Below are 15,815 nucleotides of genomic sequence, written 5' to 3'. Positions count from 1 at the left end.
TAAATCTTATAACCCAGCTAGATGTTCTCGTCTATACGGATTATCATTTGTGAAATAAGGAATTCTCATCCTCAAAAGCAGCCTTATAATGATCTATTAATCATGTAATTATTGAAGATAAATCCTGAAACAGAGGATGATAATTAATGAGATAAAAACAACAATCCTAGTTGTGGGGTAAAGATATTATCCGTCAATCGGTATTCACCACCAATTCACTTTAGGCTTTTCAAATAAAATTGATCATTTTTTTTGACGGCATCAATGGCAATCGCCAAAATTAAGTACATGTAAAAAGGCCACAAAGTTCTGTTTGCTGAAGGGGGAAAGCACTTTTGTGGATTTGCTTTTTAGTCTTGTCTTTTGCCTCTAGGCATTGCCACTAAACTCGTCTCTAACAAGGATGACATGGGTGGAAGCTTAGTCAAACTTTACAAGAGCATTGAAAATCTCAGTGACACATACTACAACCTGCTACTAACAAGGAGGAGGCCTTGCTGAAACCTACGACACTTTCTGCTGGAGCTAATGTCCTTTGGATTTTGACCACCGATGATCCTTTTGAACTGTCGTTGATACAAAAATGAAGCACTGACTCTCTAAGGCACACTGTTTTGTTTTTTGTTGTTCTGTTATGTTTTGGGCCTCCATTTCTCAGTTCTTTTCGGCATGATCAAATCTCAAACCAGTTGGCAGGAGACCAACTTTTATAACAGTTCTCTGTTTTTTTTTTCCATTTGGGCAGTTTTATGAGTTCTTAGGCTTTAGTACCATTGATTCAGTTTGAATTGCTGTTGATGGTTTCTAAGGCTTGTCTAAGCTTATAAATAGGTCATCCTTCTCTGTCCTCTTTGCACAAAGAGTTACAAGCAAGCAAATAAGTTGTTGATTTTCTTTTCACTCTTCTGTCTTTGCATGTTGGTGGTTAACATTGTCATGTCACACAAATTCTTACTTCAAACAATAAACTCATCCATGTAATTATGGATCGGTCTTCTTGACGTCATCAATGGCAATCACCAAAAATAAGGTGAAACTCCTAGTCCATGTAAAAAAACCACAAAATTCTGTTTGCTGAAGGGAGCATAGACCTGTTAGTTGACTTTTTCACTGTCTTTCTTTGGCCTCTAAACTAGTGAAGTCTGAAGATACAATACAACTAATGTGAAAAGGCAAATACAAAACAAAACGAATTGTAAATCTGGCTGTTGGTTTAGTTAATGAATGCCAACTAGTGGAAATAAATACATATTTATTCACTCATCCGTAGATTATATTACCTATGTTTAGGTAATGACAGATTTGTATATGTAGAGTTGCTTTGTGGTGGACTGATGATGCAGAGTCTCCAAGGTGACCCTCCACCTTCTTGATCCATTCACCATTGCCATTTTTGAATAATTTTGAATTTAGGATACTTCTTTTATGAAGTTTGGTCTTCGAAGGCTTAAGCACATATGCTCCTTCTTCTCTGTCCTTAAATATCCCCTCAATGGCTACAACCAACAGCTCTAGCGTGAGTTTGAAGCTTCTGATTGACACCAAAAAAAAAAAGCCCTTATTTGCTATTATTTTGGGCGGCTATACTGTTTAAATTTTAAAAAATTTATTCCAATTTATAGTATAGCCGGGCGGCTATACTGTTTAAATATAATATATAAAAATAGTATGGCCGCGCCTTTATACTCCGTGTTTTTTTCCATTTTTTTCAAATTAATAGTATAGCCGCGCGGCTATACTATTCAAATATAAAAATTAGGTCAGATATCTGCTTTTTCCCAGCGTCGCCTTCTCCTTCCTTTCTCTATTTCGATCTCTCTCTCTCTCTCTCCGTCTTTCTTCCTAACAAGCAACGGATCCTGCGCGCTTCACCGCCCTTCATCCACGCCTCAACGGCAAAACGCCCGCCCAGACCCTCCTAGAGCTTCCTAGAGCTGCCTAGGGCGCCTGGACCCTCCTAGAGCCGCCTAGGCCGCCTAGAACCGCCTAGGGTTCAGGGTTTTGTGTATAGAACTCTATGGTTGCAGGACAGTCCGACCGAGGACGTACTAGTATCTTATATGATGTTTTTGATTACTATGAAGATGTTAGGGAACAAGGAGGAAGAGTTTTTGTTCATTGTTGTCAAGAGGTATCTCGGTCCACCTCATTGGTGATTGCGTATCTTATGTGGAGAGAAGGACAGAGTTTTGATGATGCATTTCAGTTATTACAGTGCCAAAAGAGGGTCCATGCTTTTCCTCTTAGCCCGAGTTCACTATTGAGGATGTACAGAATTGCCCCACATTCACCCTATGATCCTTTGCATCTTGTCCCAAAAATGTTGAATGATCCATCACCTTCTGCTCTGGATTCTAGAGGTGCATTTATTATCCTTCCTTTCTGGATTCTAGAAGCAGCAGCCACTTGGTCGCTCCGATCAAGTCCTTCCTTTCTTGATCGACGGTGGATATAACGCTAACAAACTGTATACGTGTCTTTCATGCCGGCGGTCTAGCTACCCCTACCGAAGCGAAGTGTGCTATGTGGCTGACGACCCTAAGGCCATTTGTCCGCAGTGCCATGGTTTCATGTCCAAACCCATGACTTACGTTGCTCCGCCGTCAGTTTCTGCCGGAGAAACGTCGGCCCGTAGCGAGGGACGTGGGTTTGTGAGAGAGGTTTTGACTTACATGATAATGGATGATTTGCAAGTGAAGCCTGTGTCTGCCATTTCTAGTATCGCTCTGCTCAACACCTTCAATGTTACAGATGTTCGTTCACTTGAAGAGAGGGTGGTTCCTCTCGACATGGATAAGGTTTGTGTTGATTAATTCCTTTTTTTCTGCACCAATGCTATATATCTAATATTGCTCTTCACATTCTATAAGGAATTATGATCAAGCAAGCATTATTGTTTAATTTCCTTGTTAGGGTTTGACATTGTTGAAGGCGTCGTTGCATTCGAATGCAGTTCTCACGAAGGTGTTCCTAAGGAAGAAATGAAGCAACATTTGAACTTTGCATCTGATCATTAAGTACTGGAGTTTGGCATCTTGAAGCTTGTATATATGGGGATGTTTGTTTTTGAATAGGGATGGATGATGTATCCCTTTGTTTTACAGTGCTGTTATTTTGGAGGTCTTTTCTGGTGTAATAAGAGTAAGACCTGGCTGTGTATATATGTAATGTAATGGCATTCGCCTGCTTTTGGACTTTAAACTTCTCTTTCGTGTTCAAACTCAGTGCACTAACTAGTAGTTGATTTAGTTAGCTGAACTCCAGCTTTGTCTTAACACTGATACAAAGAGATCAGATTCTGCTTTCTTCTTCTCTAAAGTTCCCTATAGCAACTAGTTCTGTGAGAGAGAAATTTCCACAAAATGCTGTTTTGTTTGGTCAGAAACTTGTGTTCTCTTGTTTTGGAAATCATTCAATTCTCCCACTTGAGTAAACCTACCACTCAACTCATTCAAAAATCACATCACATCAGTCTGTCATAGAGTTGAAAGAGAACCCATTGAGCTTGTGACAACTGGGCTGAACCACACTATTACAAATGAGAAAAATTTATAAATGTGGTTTTTATAAATGTGTGTTTCTGTTAAATTTTTGAGGTTCGGATTTATATGCGACCATATTTAACCTTGTGAAGAAGAGATGCACAGTAGAGATGAGTTTTTGGTTTTTTTCTTTTATCTATTTATATGGAAAGAGTATTACAAAGTAAAACCTCCGGGGCATGGAAGCTCAAAGAGGTCAAAGTAGAAAGGAAATACAATTGAGAGGCAAATCTTGCTCGCAAACAACGTAAGCAGAGAGATGAGTTGGTCAAGATAATATGCCCTACTTTTTTATACTCGTTTAATCATTTTCTCCCCTTGCAGTAAAATAATTTAAAATATCGTTTAGATTGCTTTTCAGTGATCGATAGATTGAACAATTTTCTCTTCACAGGAAATGTAGGGTTGTAAATTGTTGGATTGTATATATATATATAGGAAGTAGGTCTTCTTCTGTGTAAGTTTACAGCAGGTTTTCGACCAAAAAAAAAATAAGGTTCGTGGCAGGGTAGGCTATGTTGCATATTTTACGGCATGCCATGTTGCAAACTTCAATTCCATTTCTGATTTTTTCTTTCTTTTGAAGTGTTTCACCGGGAAAAACAAAAGGAAAGAGGAAAACCATTATCAAGTGGGTCCGGAGTTGGGCCCATCGAATCCGTGAAAAAGGAGGTGGGCCCCTTGAATCCGTGATTTTGCTTTTTCGCGTCAAGCCCAAAATTTAGGTCCAGAAAAGGACGAAAGGGCAGTTAATAAAAACAGAGCACCGACTTACAAAGCACATATATTTTCATCTTCTCCACTCTAGAGAGCCTTACTCTACGTCTACCGTCTACGCCTAAAAAGCTGCACTTGGGTCTCCTCTTGGTAACTCTTACAAAACTCTCTCCCCATCTCCGAGTTTTTGTTTGTTTGGAAAAAAATATGTAATATATATATATATATGTATATATGTGGACCAAACTATTTTTTTGAAATTAGGCTCTGTATTGAAAAAAAATATATTACACTGATTTCTTCAAATGAATTTGTATATGTTGGCAGGCTCTGAAATGAAGTTGCATGCTGCAACAGCCTCTGCCACTATGAGATAAATCCATCCTTGACATGTTTTCTCAATCAACTCTGCCTTGTTCATCTTCTTCATCACCTCGCTTCCCGGGTTCGCCAGTACAAGCTAAACACAGATGGGAACAAAATTACAGAGTTATATAAACAGATGAAATAAAAATTTGGAAGGAAATATTTGATAAATTGAAAGACTGTTGCAGATTTTTGAACCTGGAGCTCCCTTCTGTCAACAAGCTTTTTGACCTCTTCAAACATGCTTATCCCACTTGTGTCTATGTTACCAACAGCTGCAAATTAAACCAGAAAACAAATTAATTTCAGGGTAAAAAATGTCACATGAATTTTCTTTATATACATATGCAATATTTGTTTCCCATAGTTACCAGTCATATCCAATATCACATATTGCAAGCTACTTTCCCCTGCAGATTTGATCCTGTCTTCCTCATCATTTATCCACCTTGTAATCCTGAAAACAAGTAGGACATTGGGTCAACTTCCAAATTATTATTTTTAAATTTGATTATAACATGCAAGAGTGTGTTCAGGTTTAGTTAATTAGTACCTTTCTCTAAAGTAGTTGGTAGTATTTGCAAAGTAAATGGGAGCATCAATCTCAAGTATGAGAATTCCAGGAACATTGCTTGCATTGGGATACTGCTCAAAATTTCTGTAAACCATGGAATTCGGAAGGTTTCCTTGAACAAAAGTCCTTGGCCTTGCCAGAAACTAAAGTACCCTGATCACGGATATTGCAACCTACACACAAGAAAAAAGAAATATTAGTTCCAATAAGTAATGTTAAGTTGTTGATATGGTGTTATTGTCACACACAATAATTTTTTACTGGTGTGACATATAGTTGTACGTACCGCTAAGACTAGTCCAATTTTAAGGCTGCCAAAAACGACCCCGATACAGGCACTCATGCAGACAACAATGTCAAACGTATCAACGTTCCAGAGGTGAATTGCAGCTTCATAGTCTATGAGGCCGAGCATGGCGGCTATTATAATAGCAGACAGCACAACCAAGGGAGTGTAATGGAACAGAGGAGTGAGGAACAACAACGTGAACATAACCGCAATCGCCATGACAACATTCAACATTGCTGTCTTGCATCCTGCATTGTAGTTAACTGCTGATCTGGAAAACGGCCCTGAAAATTGATGAAAATTTTTCGCTTAATTAGCAACATGAAATGAATCTAATTAACATGAAATGAATCTAATTAAGATTAAACCCCTCAATTTAATTAGTATTAAATGTGTATGATGAGTGATTAACCTGTGGTGAGGTAGCAAGAAGTGCAAGAACCAGCAATGTTCATCATCCCAATGGCAATTATTTCTTTGTTCCCATCAATGTGGTAATTCTTGAATATGGAAAAGCTTCTCCCTACTGCTATTCCTTCCTTCCTGCACATAGCAATTAGGAAAACCCACAATCCATTAATTGTTATAATTAAGAACGGTTTGCAATACAACATGTTCTTTCTCGTGATCAACTGGCCTAACCAACATCAGTAATTAAAAAATTATGTTAATTACTTACGGCGGGAGCTATGACTTCAGTTTTGAAAGCTGTTGTCAGATAAGAAGACACAAACAGAAGGTCTCCAAAGGACATGGGATTAAGCCCCTTCTTCAGCTTTCCTATCTGACAATATAGGTAAACACCAAAATCTCTATTGCTCCCTCTAGCAATAACTTTTCGACCACATCTTTCTGTTTTCAGGATGCAAAACACATAATCAAAAGCCAGTTTTCTTAAAGTGGCCATCAGAAATTGAAGCGAGTTCATAATTTAGCTAAAGTCAAGAAAAAAAAATGGACCCGCCTAGCGCCTAGGCCGATTTTTCCAACAGCCTAACTACAAGTAATCTGAATGCATTCCACTAAAAATCAGGAAGCAGAGTAATTGGAGACTGAGCTTAGTGAAAAGAAAAACCTTGGGTTGAAGAAACTATCCCACCAGTCGGAGTCTGCGGCTTTAGGCTCGACTGGAACGCTTTTTCTTCAATTTCCTATCTTTCTTGCTTCTCTTTGATTTCTTGGGAGGCGCCATGAGAGCTCAAATGAGGAATTGCTCACCTCTTTTTTGGCCTTGAACTTGAAGACTTTGATGGGAAGTGCGATTCAGTGAAGCGAGCCAGGCAGCGAGGGAAATGTAAAGCTTGTATAGCCTTTTTTGGCCTTTGTTTTTCTTTTTTAATAAATAGTATAGCCGCGCGGCTGTACGCTTTAAATATAATATATTTTAATAAATAGTATGGCATCTTTTCTTCTTCTTCTTTTTTTCAATTTTTTTTCCTTGATTGTCGTTTATCAGGGCTACAAGCTCAGTTGGCTGCCTTGATTGTCATCTCTTTGAAGGAGTGTACAACAGCACCTGAGAAGCATGTGCTTGCAGACGCCACATCTCATAAACTAGACACAGAAGAATCAGAGGTAATCTCCATGTCTGTTTATACATTCCCTCTGCAATGGGAAATTGGACTGAGGTGATGATCCATTTATTAAAGCTTCAATACTCTCTTCTTTTTTTCTATCTGGAACTTAAAGTTTTACTTCATTAATTTCCTTATCCATAATGGGTTAGCAGTTTTTGATTGGTCCTGCACATTTTCTGTCCTCTTTTGAACCAGTATGAACTCTTCAAAAATGATCTAGACATGCACCCATGAGTTCTCATTAATGCAATTATTTTCTTCGCTTCAATGCCATCGTGTATGGTCTTCTAGCCAGAAAGTCTTTTGAAAGACTTGCTTTTTATATTGATTCTGATGTACAAAAGTTGACAAACCTTCAAATAACCGTGGAAGACCTGAAGAGGAAGGTGGAGATTACTGAAAAGAGCAAAAAGGGCAAAGGTATTGAATTTGAAAACGTGAAGGGGCAGCTGGAAGAAGCTGACGAGGCCATCACTAAGTTGTTTGATGTCAATCAAAAATTGATGAAGAACGTTGAAGGTGGTCCTCTGTTCTCTGATGGAGCTTCTGGGGTAGTGTCGGATGAAAGTGGGAGTGTGAGTCTGTGAGAAGAATGAGGCCCGAAAAAATTGGGCAGCTACAGTTGGAGTTGCAGAAACTGCAATTTATTCTTCTGAAACTTGATGGTGAAAAGGAAAGCAGAGAATCAACAAGGATCGCGGAGCGGAAAACAAGAGTTCTTCTGAGTGACTATATCTATGGTGGCAATAGAACCAACCAGAAATGCAAGAAAGCGCCCTTCTGTGCATGCATACAACCCCCAACCAAGGGAGATTGAAGCAATGGAATTTCATGGTCCCATGGTATAGTTTTAAAGTAATGATGAGGCATTAGTTTTGTCTCATTGTCCATAAGGTTTTTCTTTTTAGAGAGCTCTACTTGTTTTGCCATATTTTATAGAGAGTATTGGGTCTTGCTTAGTTTTGAGATCCTGCTGTACATGCCACGCCCCATCTTCTAATCAAAGGAAACTCACTCTGATGGTGTTTGCTTTGTTTATCATATTATTTTTCTTTTACATATATTGCTGCTTGTCTTACTTTTTGTTACTAACGAGTTGTATGCCGCAGCTTAAAATAAAAATGTATTATTTTTGTGGGATATCTTTGGCTTTAAACTTCTTTGGTGTTACAAGTTCTCGTAGACTCTGACAAAATGAGCTTCCATTCTACTTTCCAAGCCGCCATACAAAGATGGCTGATTCACAGTCTGTCGAAAACATACATAAATTTCTTTTTGTGCAAGTCAATGTGAAATAAGAGAAGCAATTCAGCATTTCATGTCATGTATGGCTGGTGCCGGTGAAATTGCCGAAGCAAATACTTTTACAGATTGAAACCATTCCAAACTTCCAACTCATTTAAACCAAACCAGACTGGCAGAACAAGAATCACTTTGGTGCAGCAAGTGTTTCACTAGGATATCCCTCATAGTCCTCCCCAACGGATCAACTTTCCTACAGCATTGTTCGCCATATCCCGAGTAATGATGACCAGATAAAGCAACATCTGGTTGTAATATATCTCAACTGTCAATTCTTATATTGTGAAGTAAACAACATACCAAGATGATAGCCAACCCCACCAACTAAGTATTCTCTAATCTCTACTCCTCCAGATAAAGCTCTAACATTTTCATTCAAACACTGTCCACCTTCACAGAGCTTGAAAAATCCTGAACACTTTAAAAGTCTAGACACCATCATGCCCCCAGGCCAACCAGTTACAACTTTCAAGAAACCTCATCTCATGGTCAACAATTCCCTGCAAGAGCATGCTGTAGTTGTCCTCCAGGTCACACCAATCGTCTGATGTTTGAACGGTAGGAAGGGTCATAATGACGTGTGTACCATCTATGGCTCCACAACAATTGGGCAATCCAAAGGCTTCTTCAAGTTTGGACTTTATTTCTTCCATTCTGTTGGAATCAGGCCACTTAAGATGGTGCTTGGCACGTTCTTCCAATGCTTCAGTGAATCTCCAAGTCACCTGAGAAACTGTGGACTGGCCTACCCCGAATGCAGCTCCCACTGAGACTTGAGACTCACCGGATGCCAACCTTCTCAGGGCTATTGCAACCTGTTTCTCAACACTAAGAAGCCTTCCTTCTATGTTGATGAGACCTGACGGTGGCCTCGACACAAGGTCTTCTCTTACAAGGGAATAGATATAGTCAAAAGTCTTCTCAGAGACGCTAAAGAAATACTTAAAACTTTCCTCCTCATCATTGGATAGTGAAGAATCTGCACAGCAGCACATATGAATTACATCACCCAAACAGAATAAAGTTAAGTAATCATGGAAAGTTCAAAACAGAAATCAACTCGAAAAAAAGTAAAAAAATCTACAAAAAGGGAAATAGGAAGACAGAAAAACTTGCTTCCATATAACAACAAGCAAAGCCCGACTATGTGTTTCTGTGTCTGTATATTCCCTAAGTCTGATTCAGTCAGGATTTCCAACTACTCATCCAACTTAGGCCAAACCAGATTCCTAACAATTACATACTAATTTTACAGGCTAAAATCTCTATTGCTCCCTCTAGCAATAACTTTTCGACCACATCTTTCTCTTTTCAGGATGCAAAACACATAAACAAAAGCCAGTTTTCATATAGCGGCCATCAGAAATTGAAGTGATTTCATAATTGAGCTAAAGTCAGAAAAAAAATATATGGACCCGCCTAGACCCGCCTAGCGCCTAGCCCAATTTTTCCAACAACCTAACTGAACAAAAGCACAGTTTATAGGTTTTGAGCTCTAATTATGAACATCATTACCGAATTTAACATTACAGAACAAAATCCACCACCTGTTCTAGATGTCTGTGCATCATAGATTTTCCAAAATAAACAAAATATAAAGATAATTTAGTTACAACTACAAGTAATCAGAATGCATTCCACTAAAAAGCAGGAAGCAGAGTAATTGGAGACTGAGCTTAGTGAAAAGAAAAAACCTTGGGTTGAAGAAACTATCCCACCAGTCAGAGTCTGCGGCTTTAGGCTCGACTGGAACCAAACTTAAGTTTTTCTTCAATTTCCTATCTTTCTTGCTTTTCTTTGATTTCTTGGGAGGCTCCATGAGAGCTCAAATGAGGAATTGCCCACCACTTTTCTGGCCTTGAACTTGAAGACTTTGATGGGAAGTGTGATTCAGTGAAGCGAGCCAGGCAGAGAGGGAAATGTAAAGCCTGTATAGCTTTTTTTCATTTTTTTTAAATAAATTGTATAGCCGACTATACTATTTAAATATTATATTTTATATTTAAACGGTATTCCTTTTTTTTTCCTGAAATTAATAGTATAGCCACTCTGCTATACTCGGGTCCTTTTTTTTTTTTTTTTTTTAATAATAAATATCGGCTATACCTGGGTCCATTTTTCTATTTTTTTAAAAATAAATCGTATAGCCGAGCGGCTATACTCTTTTTTAATTTTTTCAAATTAATAGTATAGCCGACCGGCTAGACGTCATTTTTTATTTTTTCCTGAAATTAATAGTGTAGCCGCCCGGCTATACTCCATTTTTTATTTTTTTATTTTAATTATAGTATCGCCGCGCTGCTATACTGTTACATAAGAGTAATGCTATTTGGACACACAACATTGACACACTTAGTGACATCCGCTGATGTGTCAATGTATCATTTGCTCTTCTTTTCTCCTCGTTTTCTGTTCAGCGAATGATACATTGACACATCCACGGGTGTCAACTAAGTGTGTCAATGTTGTGTGTCCAAATAGCATTACTCATATATTAAAAGAGCGCTGTGTTTTTTTCAATTTTTTTAAATAAGTAGTATAGCCGGCCGGCTATACTCCGTTTTTTAATTTTTCCTAAATTAATGGTATAATCGGTTGGCTATACGCGTTTTTAATTTTTCCTAAATTAATAGTATAGCCGCGCGGCGATACGCCGTGATTTTTTAAATTTTTATTGTAATTAATAGTATAGCAGCGCGGCTATATGTTTAAATACAATATATTAAAATAGAATATCCGTTCAGCTATACTCGGTTCGTCTGGTGGTGGTGGAGGAGGGTATGTGTTGTTACATACATGATAATGGATAATTTGGAAGTGAAGCCTATGTCTACCATATCGTGATGCTGAACAAGTTCAATGTTAAGGAAGTTGGTTCCCTTGAAGAGAGGATCGTTCATCTAGGCATTGATGAGGTTTGCGTTCTCTTTGTTTTTGTTTTGGTTGGAGGTATTTTTATCTTATTCAAAATGATCATTTTCTTTTCATGAATTCTTAGGGTCTAAAATTGCTGAAGGCATGATTGGAATCCAATGCAGTTCTCACCAATGTGTTCCTTTGTGGGCAGTTAACACCATATCCTTTTCAGCCCATTGAAGTTCCTTTGTGGATGATTTCAAGGCTTACACTGAAATCTGTTTTAGAACATTTGGAGATCGGGTAAAAAATTGGATCGCAATCAAAAAGCCGTTGATCATTGCCAAATTGGGATATGACCTTGGAATTTATGCGCCAGGAAGGCTTTCTGTTCCAGCAGGGTTTCCATGCAGGGAAGGCAATTCAGTCACTGAACCTTACATGGTGAACCATAGCCTTCTCCTAGTAGTCCTAGCCCATGCCACTATTGTTGAGCTTTACAGAGAAACAAGGTGGACAAAGTGGAATTAGTCTTATAGGAGAATATGCGGAGCCTTACTCAGAATCAACAGAAGACAGAGCTGCAGTAAAGAGATATATGGACTTTGAACTTGGATGGTACACGGAGCCATTGGTATATGGAGATTATCCAAAGAGCATGAGACATTTGGTCAAGGAAAGGCTGCCCATTTTCACCAAGGAAGAGAGGAGATTGTTGAAGGGTTCCTGTGATTTGTTGGCATCAATTATTATATCTCAAGATATGGTAAAAACGACCCTGCAACTCCAAAGAAGCCAATCTGCTACCTCAAGGATCCTTTAGCTCCAAAGAAGCCTCAAGATATGTCTATACCTTACGATTCGGGCTTTACCACATCGATTACAAAAACAATCTCAAGCGCATTCACAAAGAATCTGCTAAGTGGCTCCCTAAAGTCCTAAAAGGGTGAGAGAAATAGAGATCAAGCTCTAGATGCGTGTTGATGAAAACCAAGTTCCAATGTTGAGTTTCATTGGCACAATGCCCTGTACCATGATACACAATGTTGAGGTTCACTGCAATAAAGGCAACGTTTGAGTGCTTCAATTATCAATCTATAATTAGGCATATGCTGGCAATAAGCTATGTCTTCTTCATCACACTAGTTCAACATGGCAGCAACCTCCAACCCTAGTGTGAGCTTGAGGCTCCTAATAGACACAAAAAGCCACAAAGTTTTGTTTGCTCAAGTGAGCAAAGAAGTTGTTGATTTGTTCTTAACTAAATTCTGTCTTTGCATTGCACCTCTTAGTATTAGTAGGTATGTTATGACCTCGCTTGACAAAATTCATGGCTTCGCCAATGTAAGTGTTTAAGTTTTGAAACTTCAGATTACTGATCTGAGACTAAAGTTAGATTTAGTTGGCTAAATTACAGTTTGAGTCACATTATTCTTGTATTAAATTTAAAACACTGGTATAAGGCTTGGTTTGGGGTTGCTGCGCTTAAAAAATAAGCAACTTTGAAAAGAAGTTTTGGAGGTTTAAGTGTTTGGTAAAACCAATCTAAGCTGCTTATTTTATAATCTACTGCCATTCAAAGCTAAAAAGTAGAAGCAGCTCACACCCTGCTTCTGAAAACTGCTGCGCGGAGAAGCCTGCGGAGGGTTTAATGAAACTTTCAAATTGCCCATATTGCCCTTATTTGTTTCAAACAATTACATGCTATATCCTCATCATCCCAAGTTCGAGCCTCCCAAGTGTCGTTTTGTTTGTGCCTGATAAATCACGGCCATAAGCTGGCCAAAGGAGCCCTTTCTCTCGGCCCTGGCACTTGTTCGTAAAAACTGAAACGCAGCGTTTCGCCAGGGTACTTCGCCTTCCTAAAGATAAAAGAAGAAATGCTAAGGCATGATCATCTCGGCCTCAAGCGCAGGCCGAGGCCGAGGCCGAACAAAATCGCGGTCAAGGCATTAAAGGCAAATCATCACGTGACAGCAGGGTCCCAGGCTTCATTTAATGAAGTAGTGCCTGTTTAATGCAGCAAACCCATTGGCCACAAAGAAGCATTTAATGCATGAGGGAAGGTGGGAAGTGACTGAAGTCAGGATTTGGTGATGAGGATCAGAGTGATTAGACGTGGACATTCTCACAAGAATTCTGACAGCCTGAGATATTGGTTCACCAGCTATCCAGGCCATAAATGCGTCTCCACGGCCAGAGGCTCAGAACCCACGATCAAGAGCGGCGGCCGAGATTCACCGGGATTTCTGGGGTCACACCACCATACTTCACGATCCCAAATGTCGATTGGACTGCCCACTTGCTCTAATTAGACTCCACTATGCGTAAATTCAGCCTCGATTACTCATCCATGGACTCTTCCTATAAATACAAGACTCGAGCTACATTCAAAGGGTTCAACACCAAAACAAAGCCTCCCACGGAGCAACTTATTTTTTCCTGTAATGCACTTTCAATATCTTTACTTGCTTTCCTAGGAGTAGTGGTAGATTGTAAGGAAAATCCATTCATCAATATATCATACGACCCTTGATTTTCAAGGCGCCGGAGCACCATCATTGTTGTTCGTTCACTCACCCCATATATCACACGACCGTCGCTCCCTGAGCAGCGCGCCGGAGCACCGCCCAAAACCCACCACCAACACCATCACTCAACGGCCTTGTAGTTCAGGCCGTGAACCTAACAGCCGAGACCAGTTCCTCTCTCGGCTACAATCGTTTGACTAGGAAGACAGTTCAAACAGGCGCACCACTTATCCATCCAACACTCATCAACACATCGACGCACGGTAGACCGTGCTGGCACGCCCGCGCACAACCGCACCGCACCCAAAAGCAGGAAACCGCGTGTCAACGCACATCCCCTCGGCCCGGAACTCCAGGCCGTGAGATTTGCGCGGCAGACACGTTTCTCTTGGATTTTCTGGAATGCTCGATTCATCCTCTCTCTGCAACCTGCTCCCTTTCCTCAATCCGTCAAAGCTACCATCTCAACCCAAAACCCCACCAACCCACCTCCCTATTTTACAGACCCAGAACTCCTTCCCCTCCAACCCAAAAAACCCCAACCTTAGCTCCGCACTTTATCATCTCCATAGCCACAAAAAATCCACCATCCAGATTACCCACCAGTTATCTCCTCCAGCAAAAGAAAACCAAAGCCCCAACTTCCTTGTCTTCCCCACCAAAACACAACCCAATATTACAATCCCACTATTCACATTCATAGAGCAAAGAGAGAGAGGTGGGGATGTAGCATCCACGTCCCAAGCGTCATCTCCAAACCCATATACCAACTCAAGGTTGCCGACATCCTAAGCCCCCAGATCTTGATGAAATTTAAGAGATGGATGGATGGAGAGAAAGAGAGAAAGGTGTGAGATGGAAAAGCTTACACTTTTGACTATAAAAAAAAGACTTGCAGAGAAGGGAGAAGAATGGTCTCCGTCAAAAAAGAGAAAGAAAGGAGAAGAATGGTTGAGAGAAAAGGGAGAGAGAAAAAATAAAGAAAAAAGATGTATTGAAATTTCTTCTCTTTTGAAAAAGAAACATAAATAAATAATTTTTTTTTATCATACCCTTTTGGTCATTATACACAATCACATCATTTTACAAAAAAAGTTTACCAAACACCACAACACTGATTTTTATATTCACAGCACTTTTATAAATATAGATTACCAAACGCTTAGCTGCTTCACTTCACAGTTGTTTATTCTCGCAGCACAGTAGAAGCAATTTTTTTAAAAAGCACAGCAATACCAAACTAAGCCTAAGTACAAGAATTCATTGCTTTATTATTCTTAAAAGCAATAATGGCATGCGTCCTTGCTTGGGTTTAGCTCAGTGATTGAGGTCCTTCCCGTCCCCCATGACCCAGTCAAAAAACAAAAAAGAGTCCTTTATTTTGATAGGCAGCTCAATGCTCCGAAGGATAGAAGCAACCTGGTTTACACAGTCAAATAATAAGCTTAGAAAGAATAGGATAGGCCAAACCATCTCAAAAAGCAAGGACTCGAACCCAATGATGGGAACTTCTCCAATAAGCACTATTACCTTTGTTTTTTTTTTTTTTTTGGTATGAGAAGGCGCTATTACCTTCAACCATTAGTTTTTGCCAACCTACCGGCTATTGCCACCAGCGCTAACGGTCCTTTAAAGGAGTTGCCTACATTTTTAGTACATAGAAAAAGTAGAAAATTCCGAAAAAGAAAAGTAAGAAACGATCATTGAGTTTTCAATCAATGATGTGTCTAGTCTAGTGTCTTTTTCAACTCATTCACTACTTGCTTGTCCTCACTTTATTCAGGTACCATATCTCATCTTTAACTTTCAATTTCTTCAAGTGGGCCCGAAGTTGGGCCAATGAACATTTTCGGTTAAGCCTAAAATTAAGGTGAGTCAATCCCTTTTTTAGGGTACTACGGTACTCTCGGAAACACATCCAGTGAGTAGAGTGCCCCTATTATCCACCCCTCTTCCCAGTGAAGAACTTATCATCTACCTCTCGGTTTCGGCAACGGCACTCAGTTCTGTGCTCATTTGCAAGCCGAACGGCATAGAACTCCCAATTTTCTATACTAGCCA

At 39.5% G+C, this 15,815-nt stretch overlaps 2 pseudogenes across 1 annotated transcript; both read right to left on the bottom strand.

Annotated features, from left to right (window-relative positions):
• Nucleotides 1-4,332: 4,332 nt before the first annotated feature.
• LOC110766160 (sulfate transporter 3.1-like) lies at nucleotides 4,333-6,631 on the bottom strand (annotated as a pseudogene). Its single transcript, XR_015836075.1, has 7 exons — nucleotides 6,564-6,631; nucleotides 5,901-6,031; nucleotides 5,486-5,772; nucleotides 5,179-5,372; nucleotides 4,997-5,082; nucleotides 4,824-4,900; nucleotides 4,333-4,719 (listed from the first exon to the last, which is right to left on the bottom strand). The product of XR_015836075.1 is annotated as a sulfate transporter 3.1-like (transcript).
• Nucleotides 6,632-8,240: 1,609 nt separating this feature from the next.
• On the bottom strand, nucleotides 8,241-10,302 carry LOC110766161 (protein ANTAGONIST OF LIKE HETEROCHROMATIN PROTEIN 1-like; annotated as a pseudogene).
• Between the last annotated feature and the right edge of the window lie 5,513 nt (nucleotides 10,303-15,815).

The sequence above is a fragment of the Prunus avium genome, chromosome 5 (assembly GCF_965620075.1).
Source record: "Prunus avium chromosome 5, drPruAviu1.hap1.1, whole genome shotgun sequence".
In the NCBI taxonomy this organism is placed as follows: domain Eukaryota; kingdom Viridiplantae; phylum Streptophyta; class Magnoliopsida; order Rosales; family Rosaceae; genus Prunus; species Prunus avium.
The sequence above is the reverse complement of the archived record's forward strand: the minus strand, read 5'-3'. Positions and strand labels throughout refer to the sequence as shown.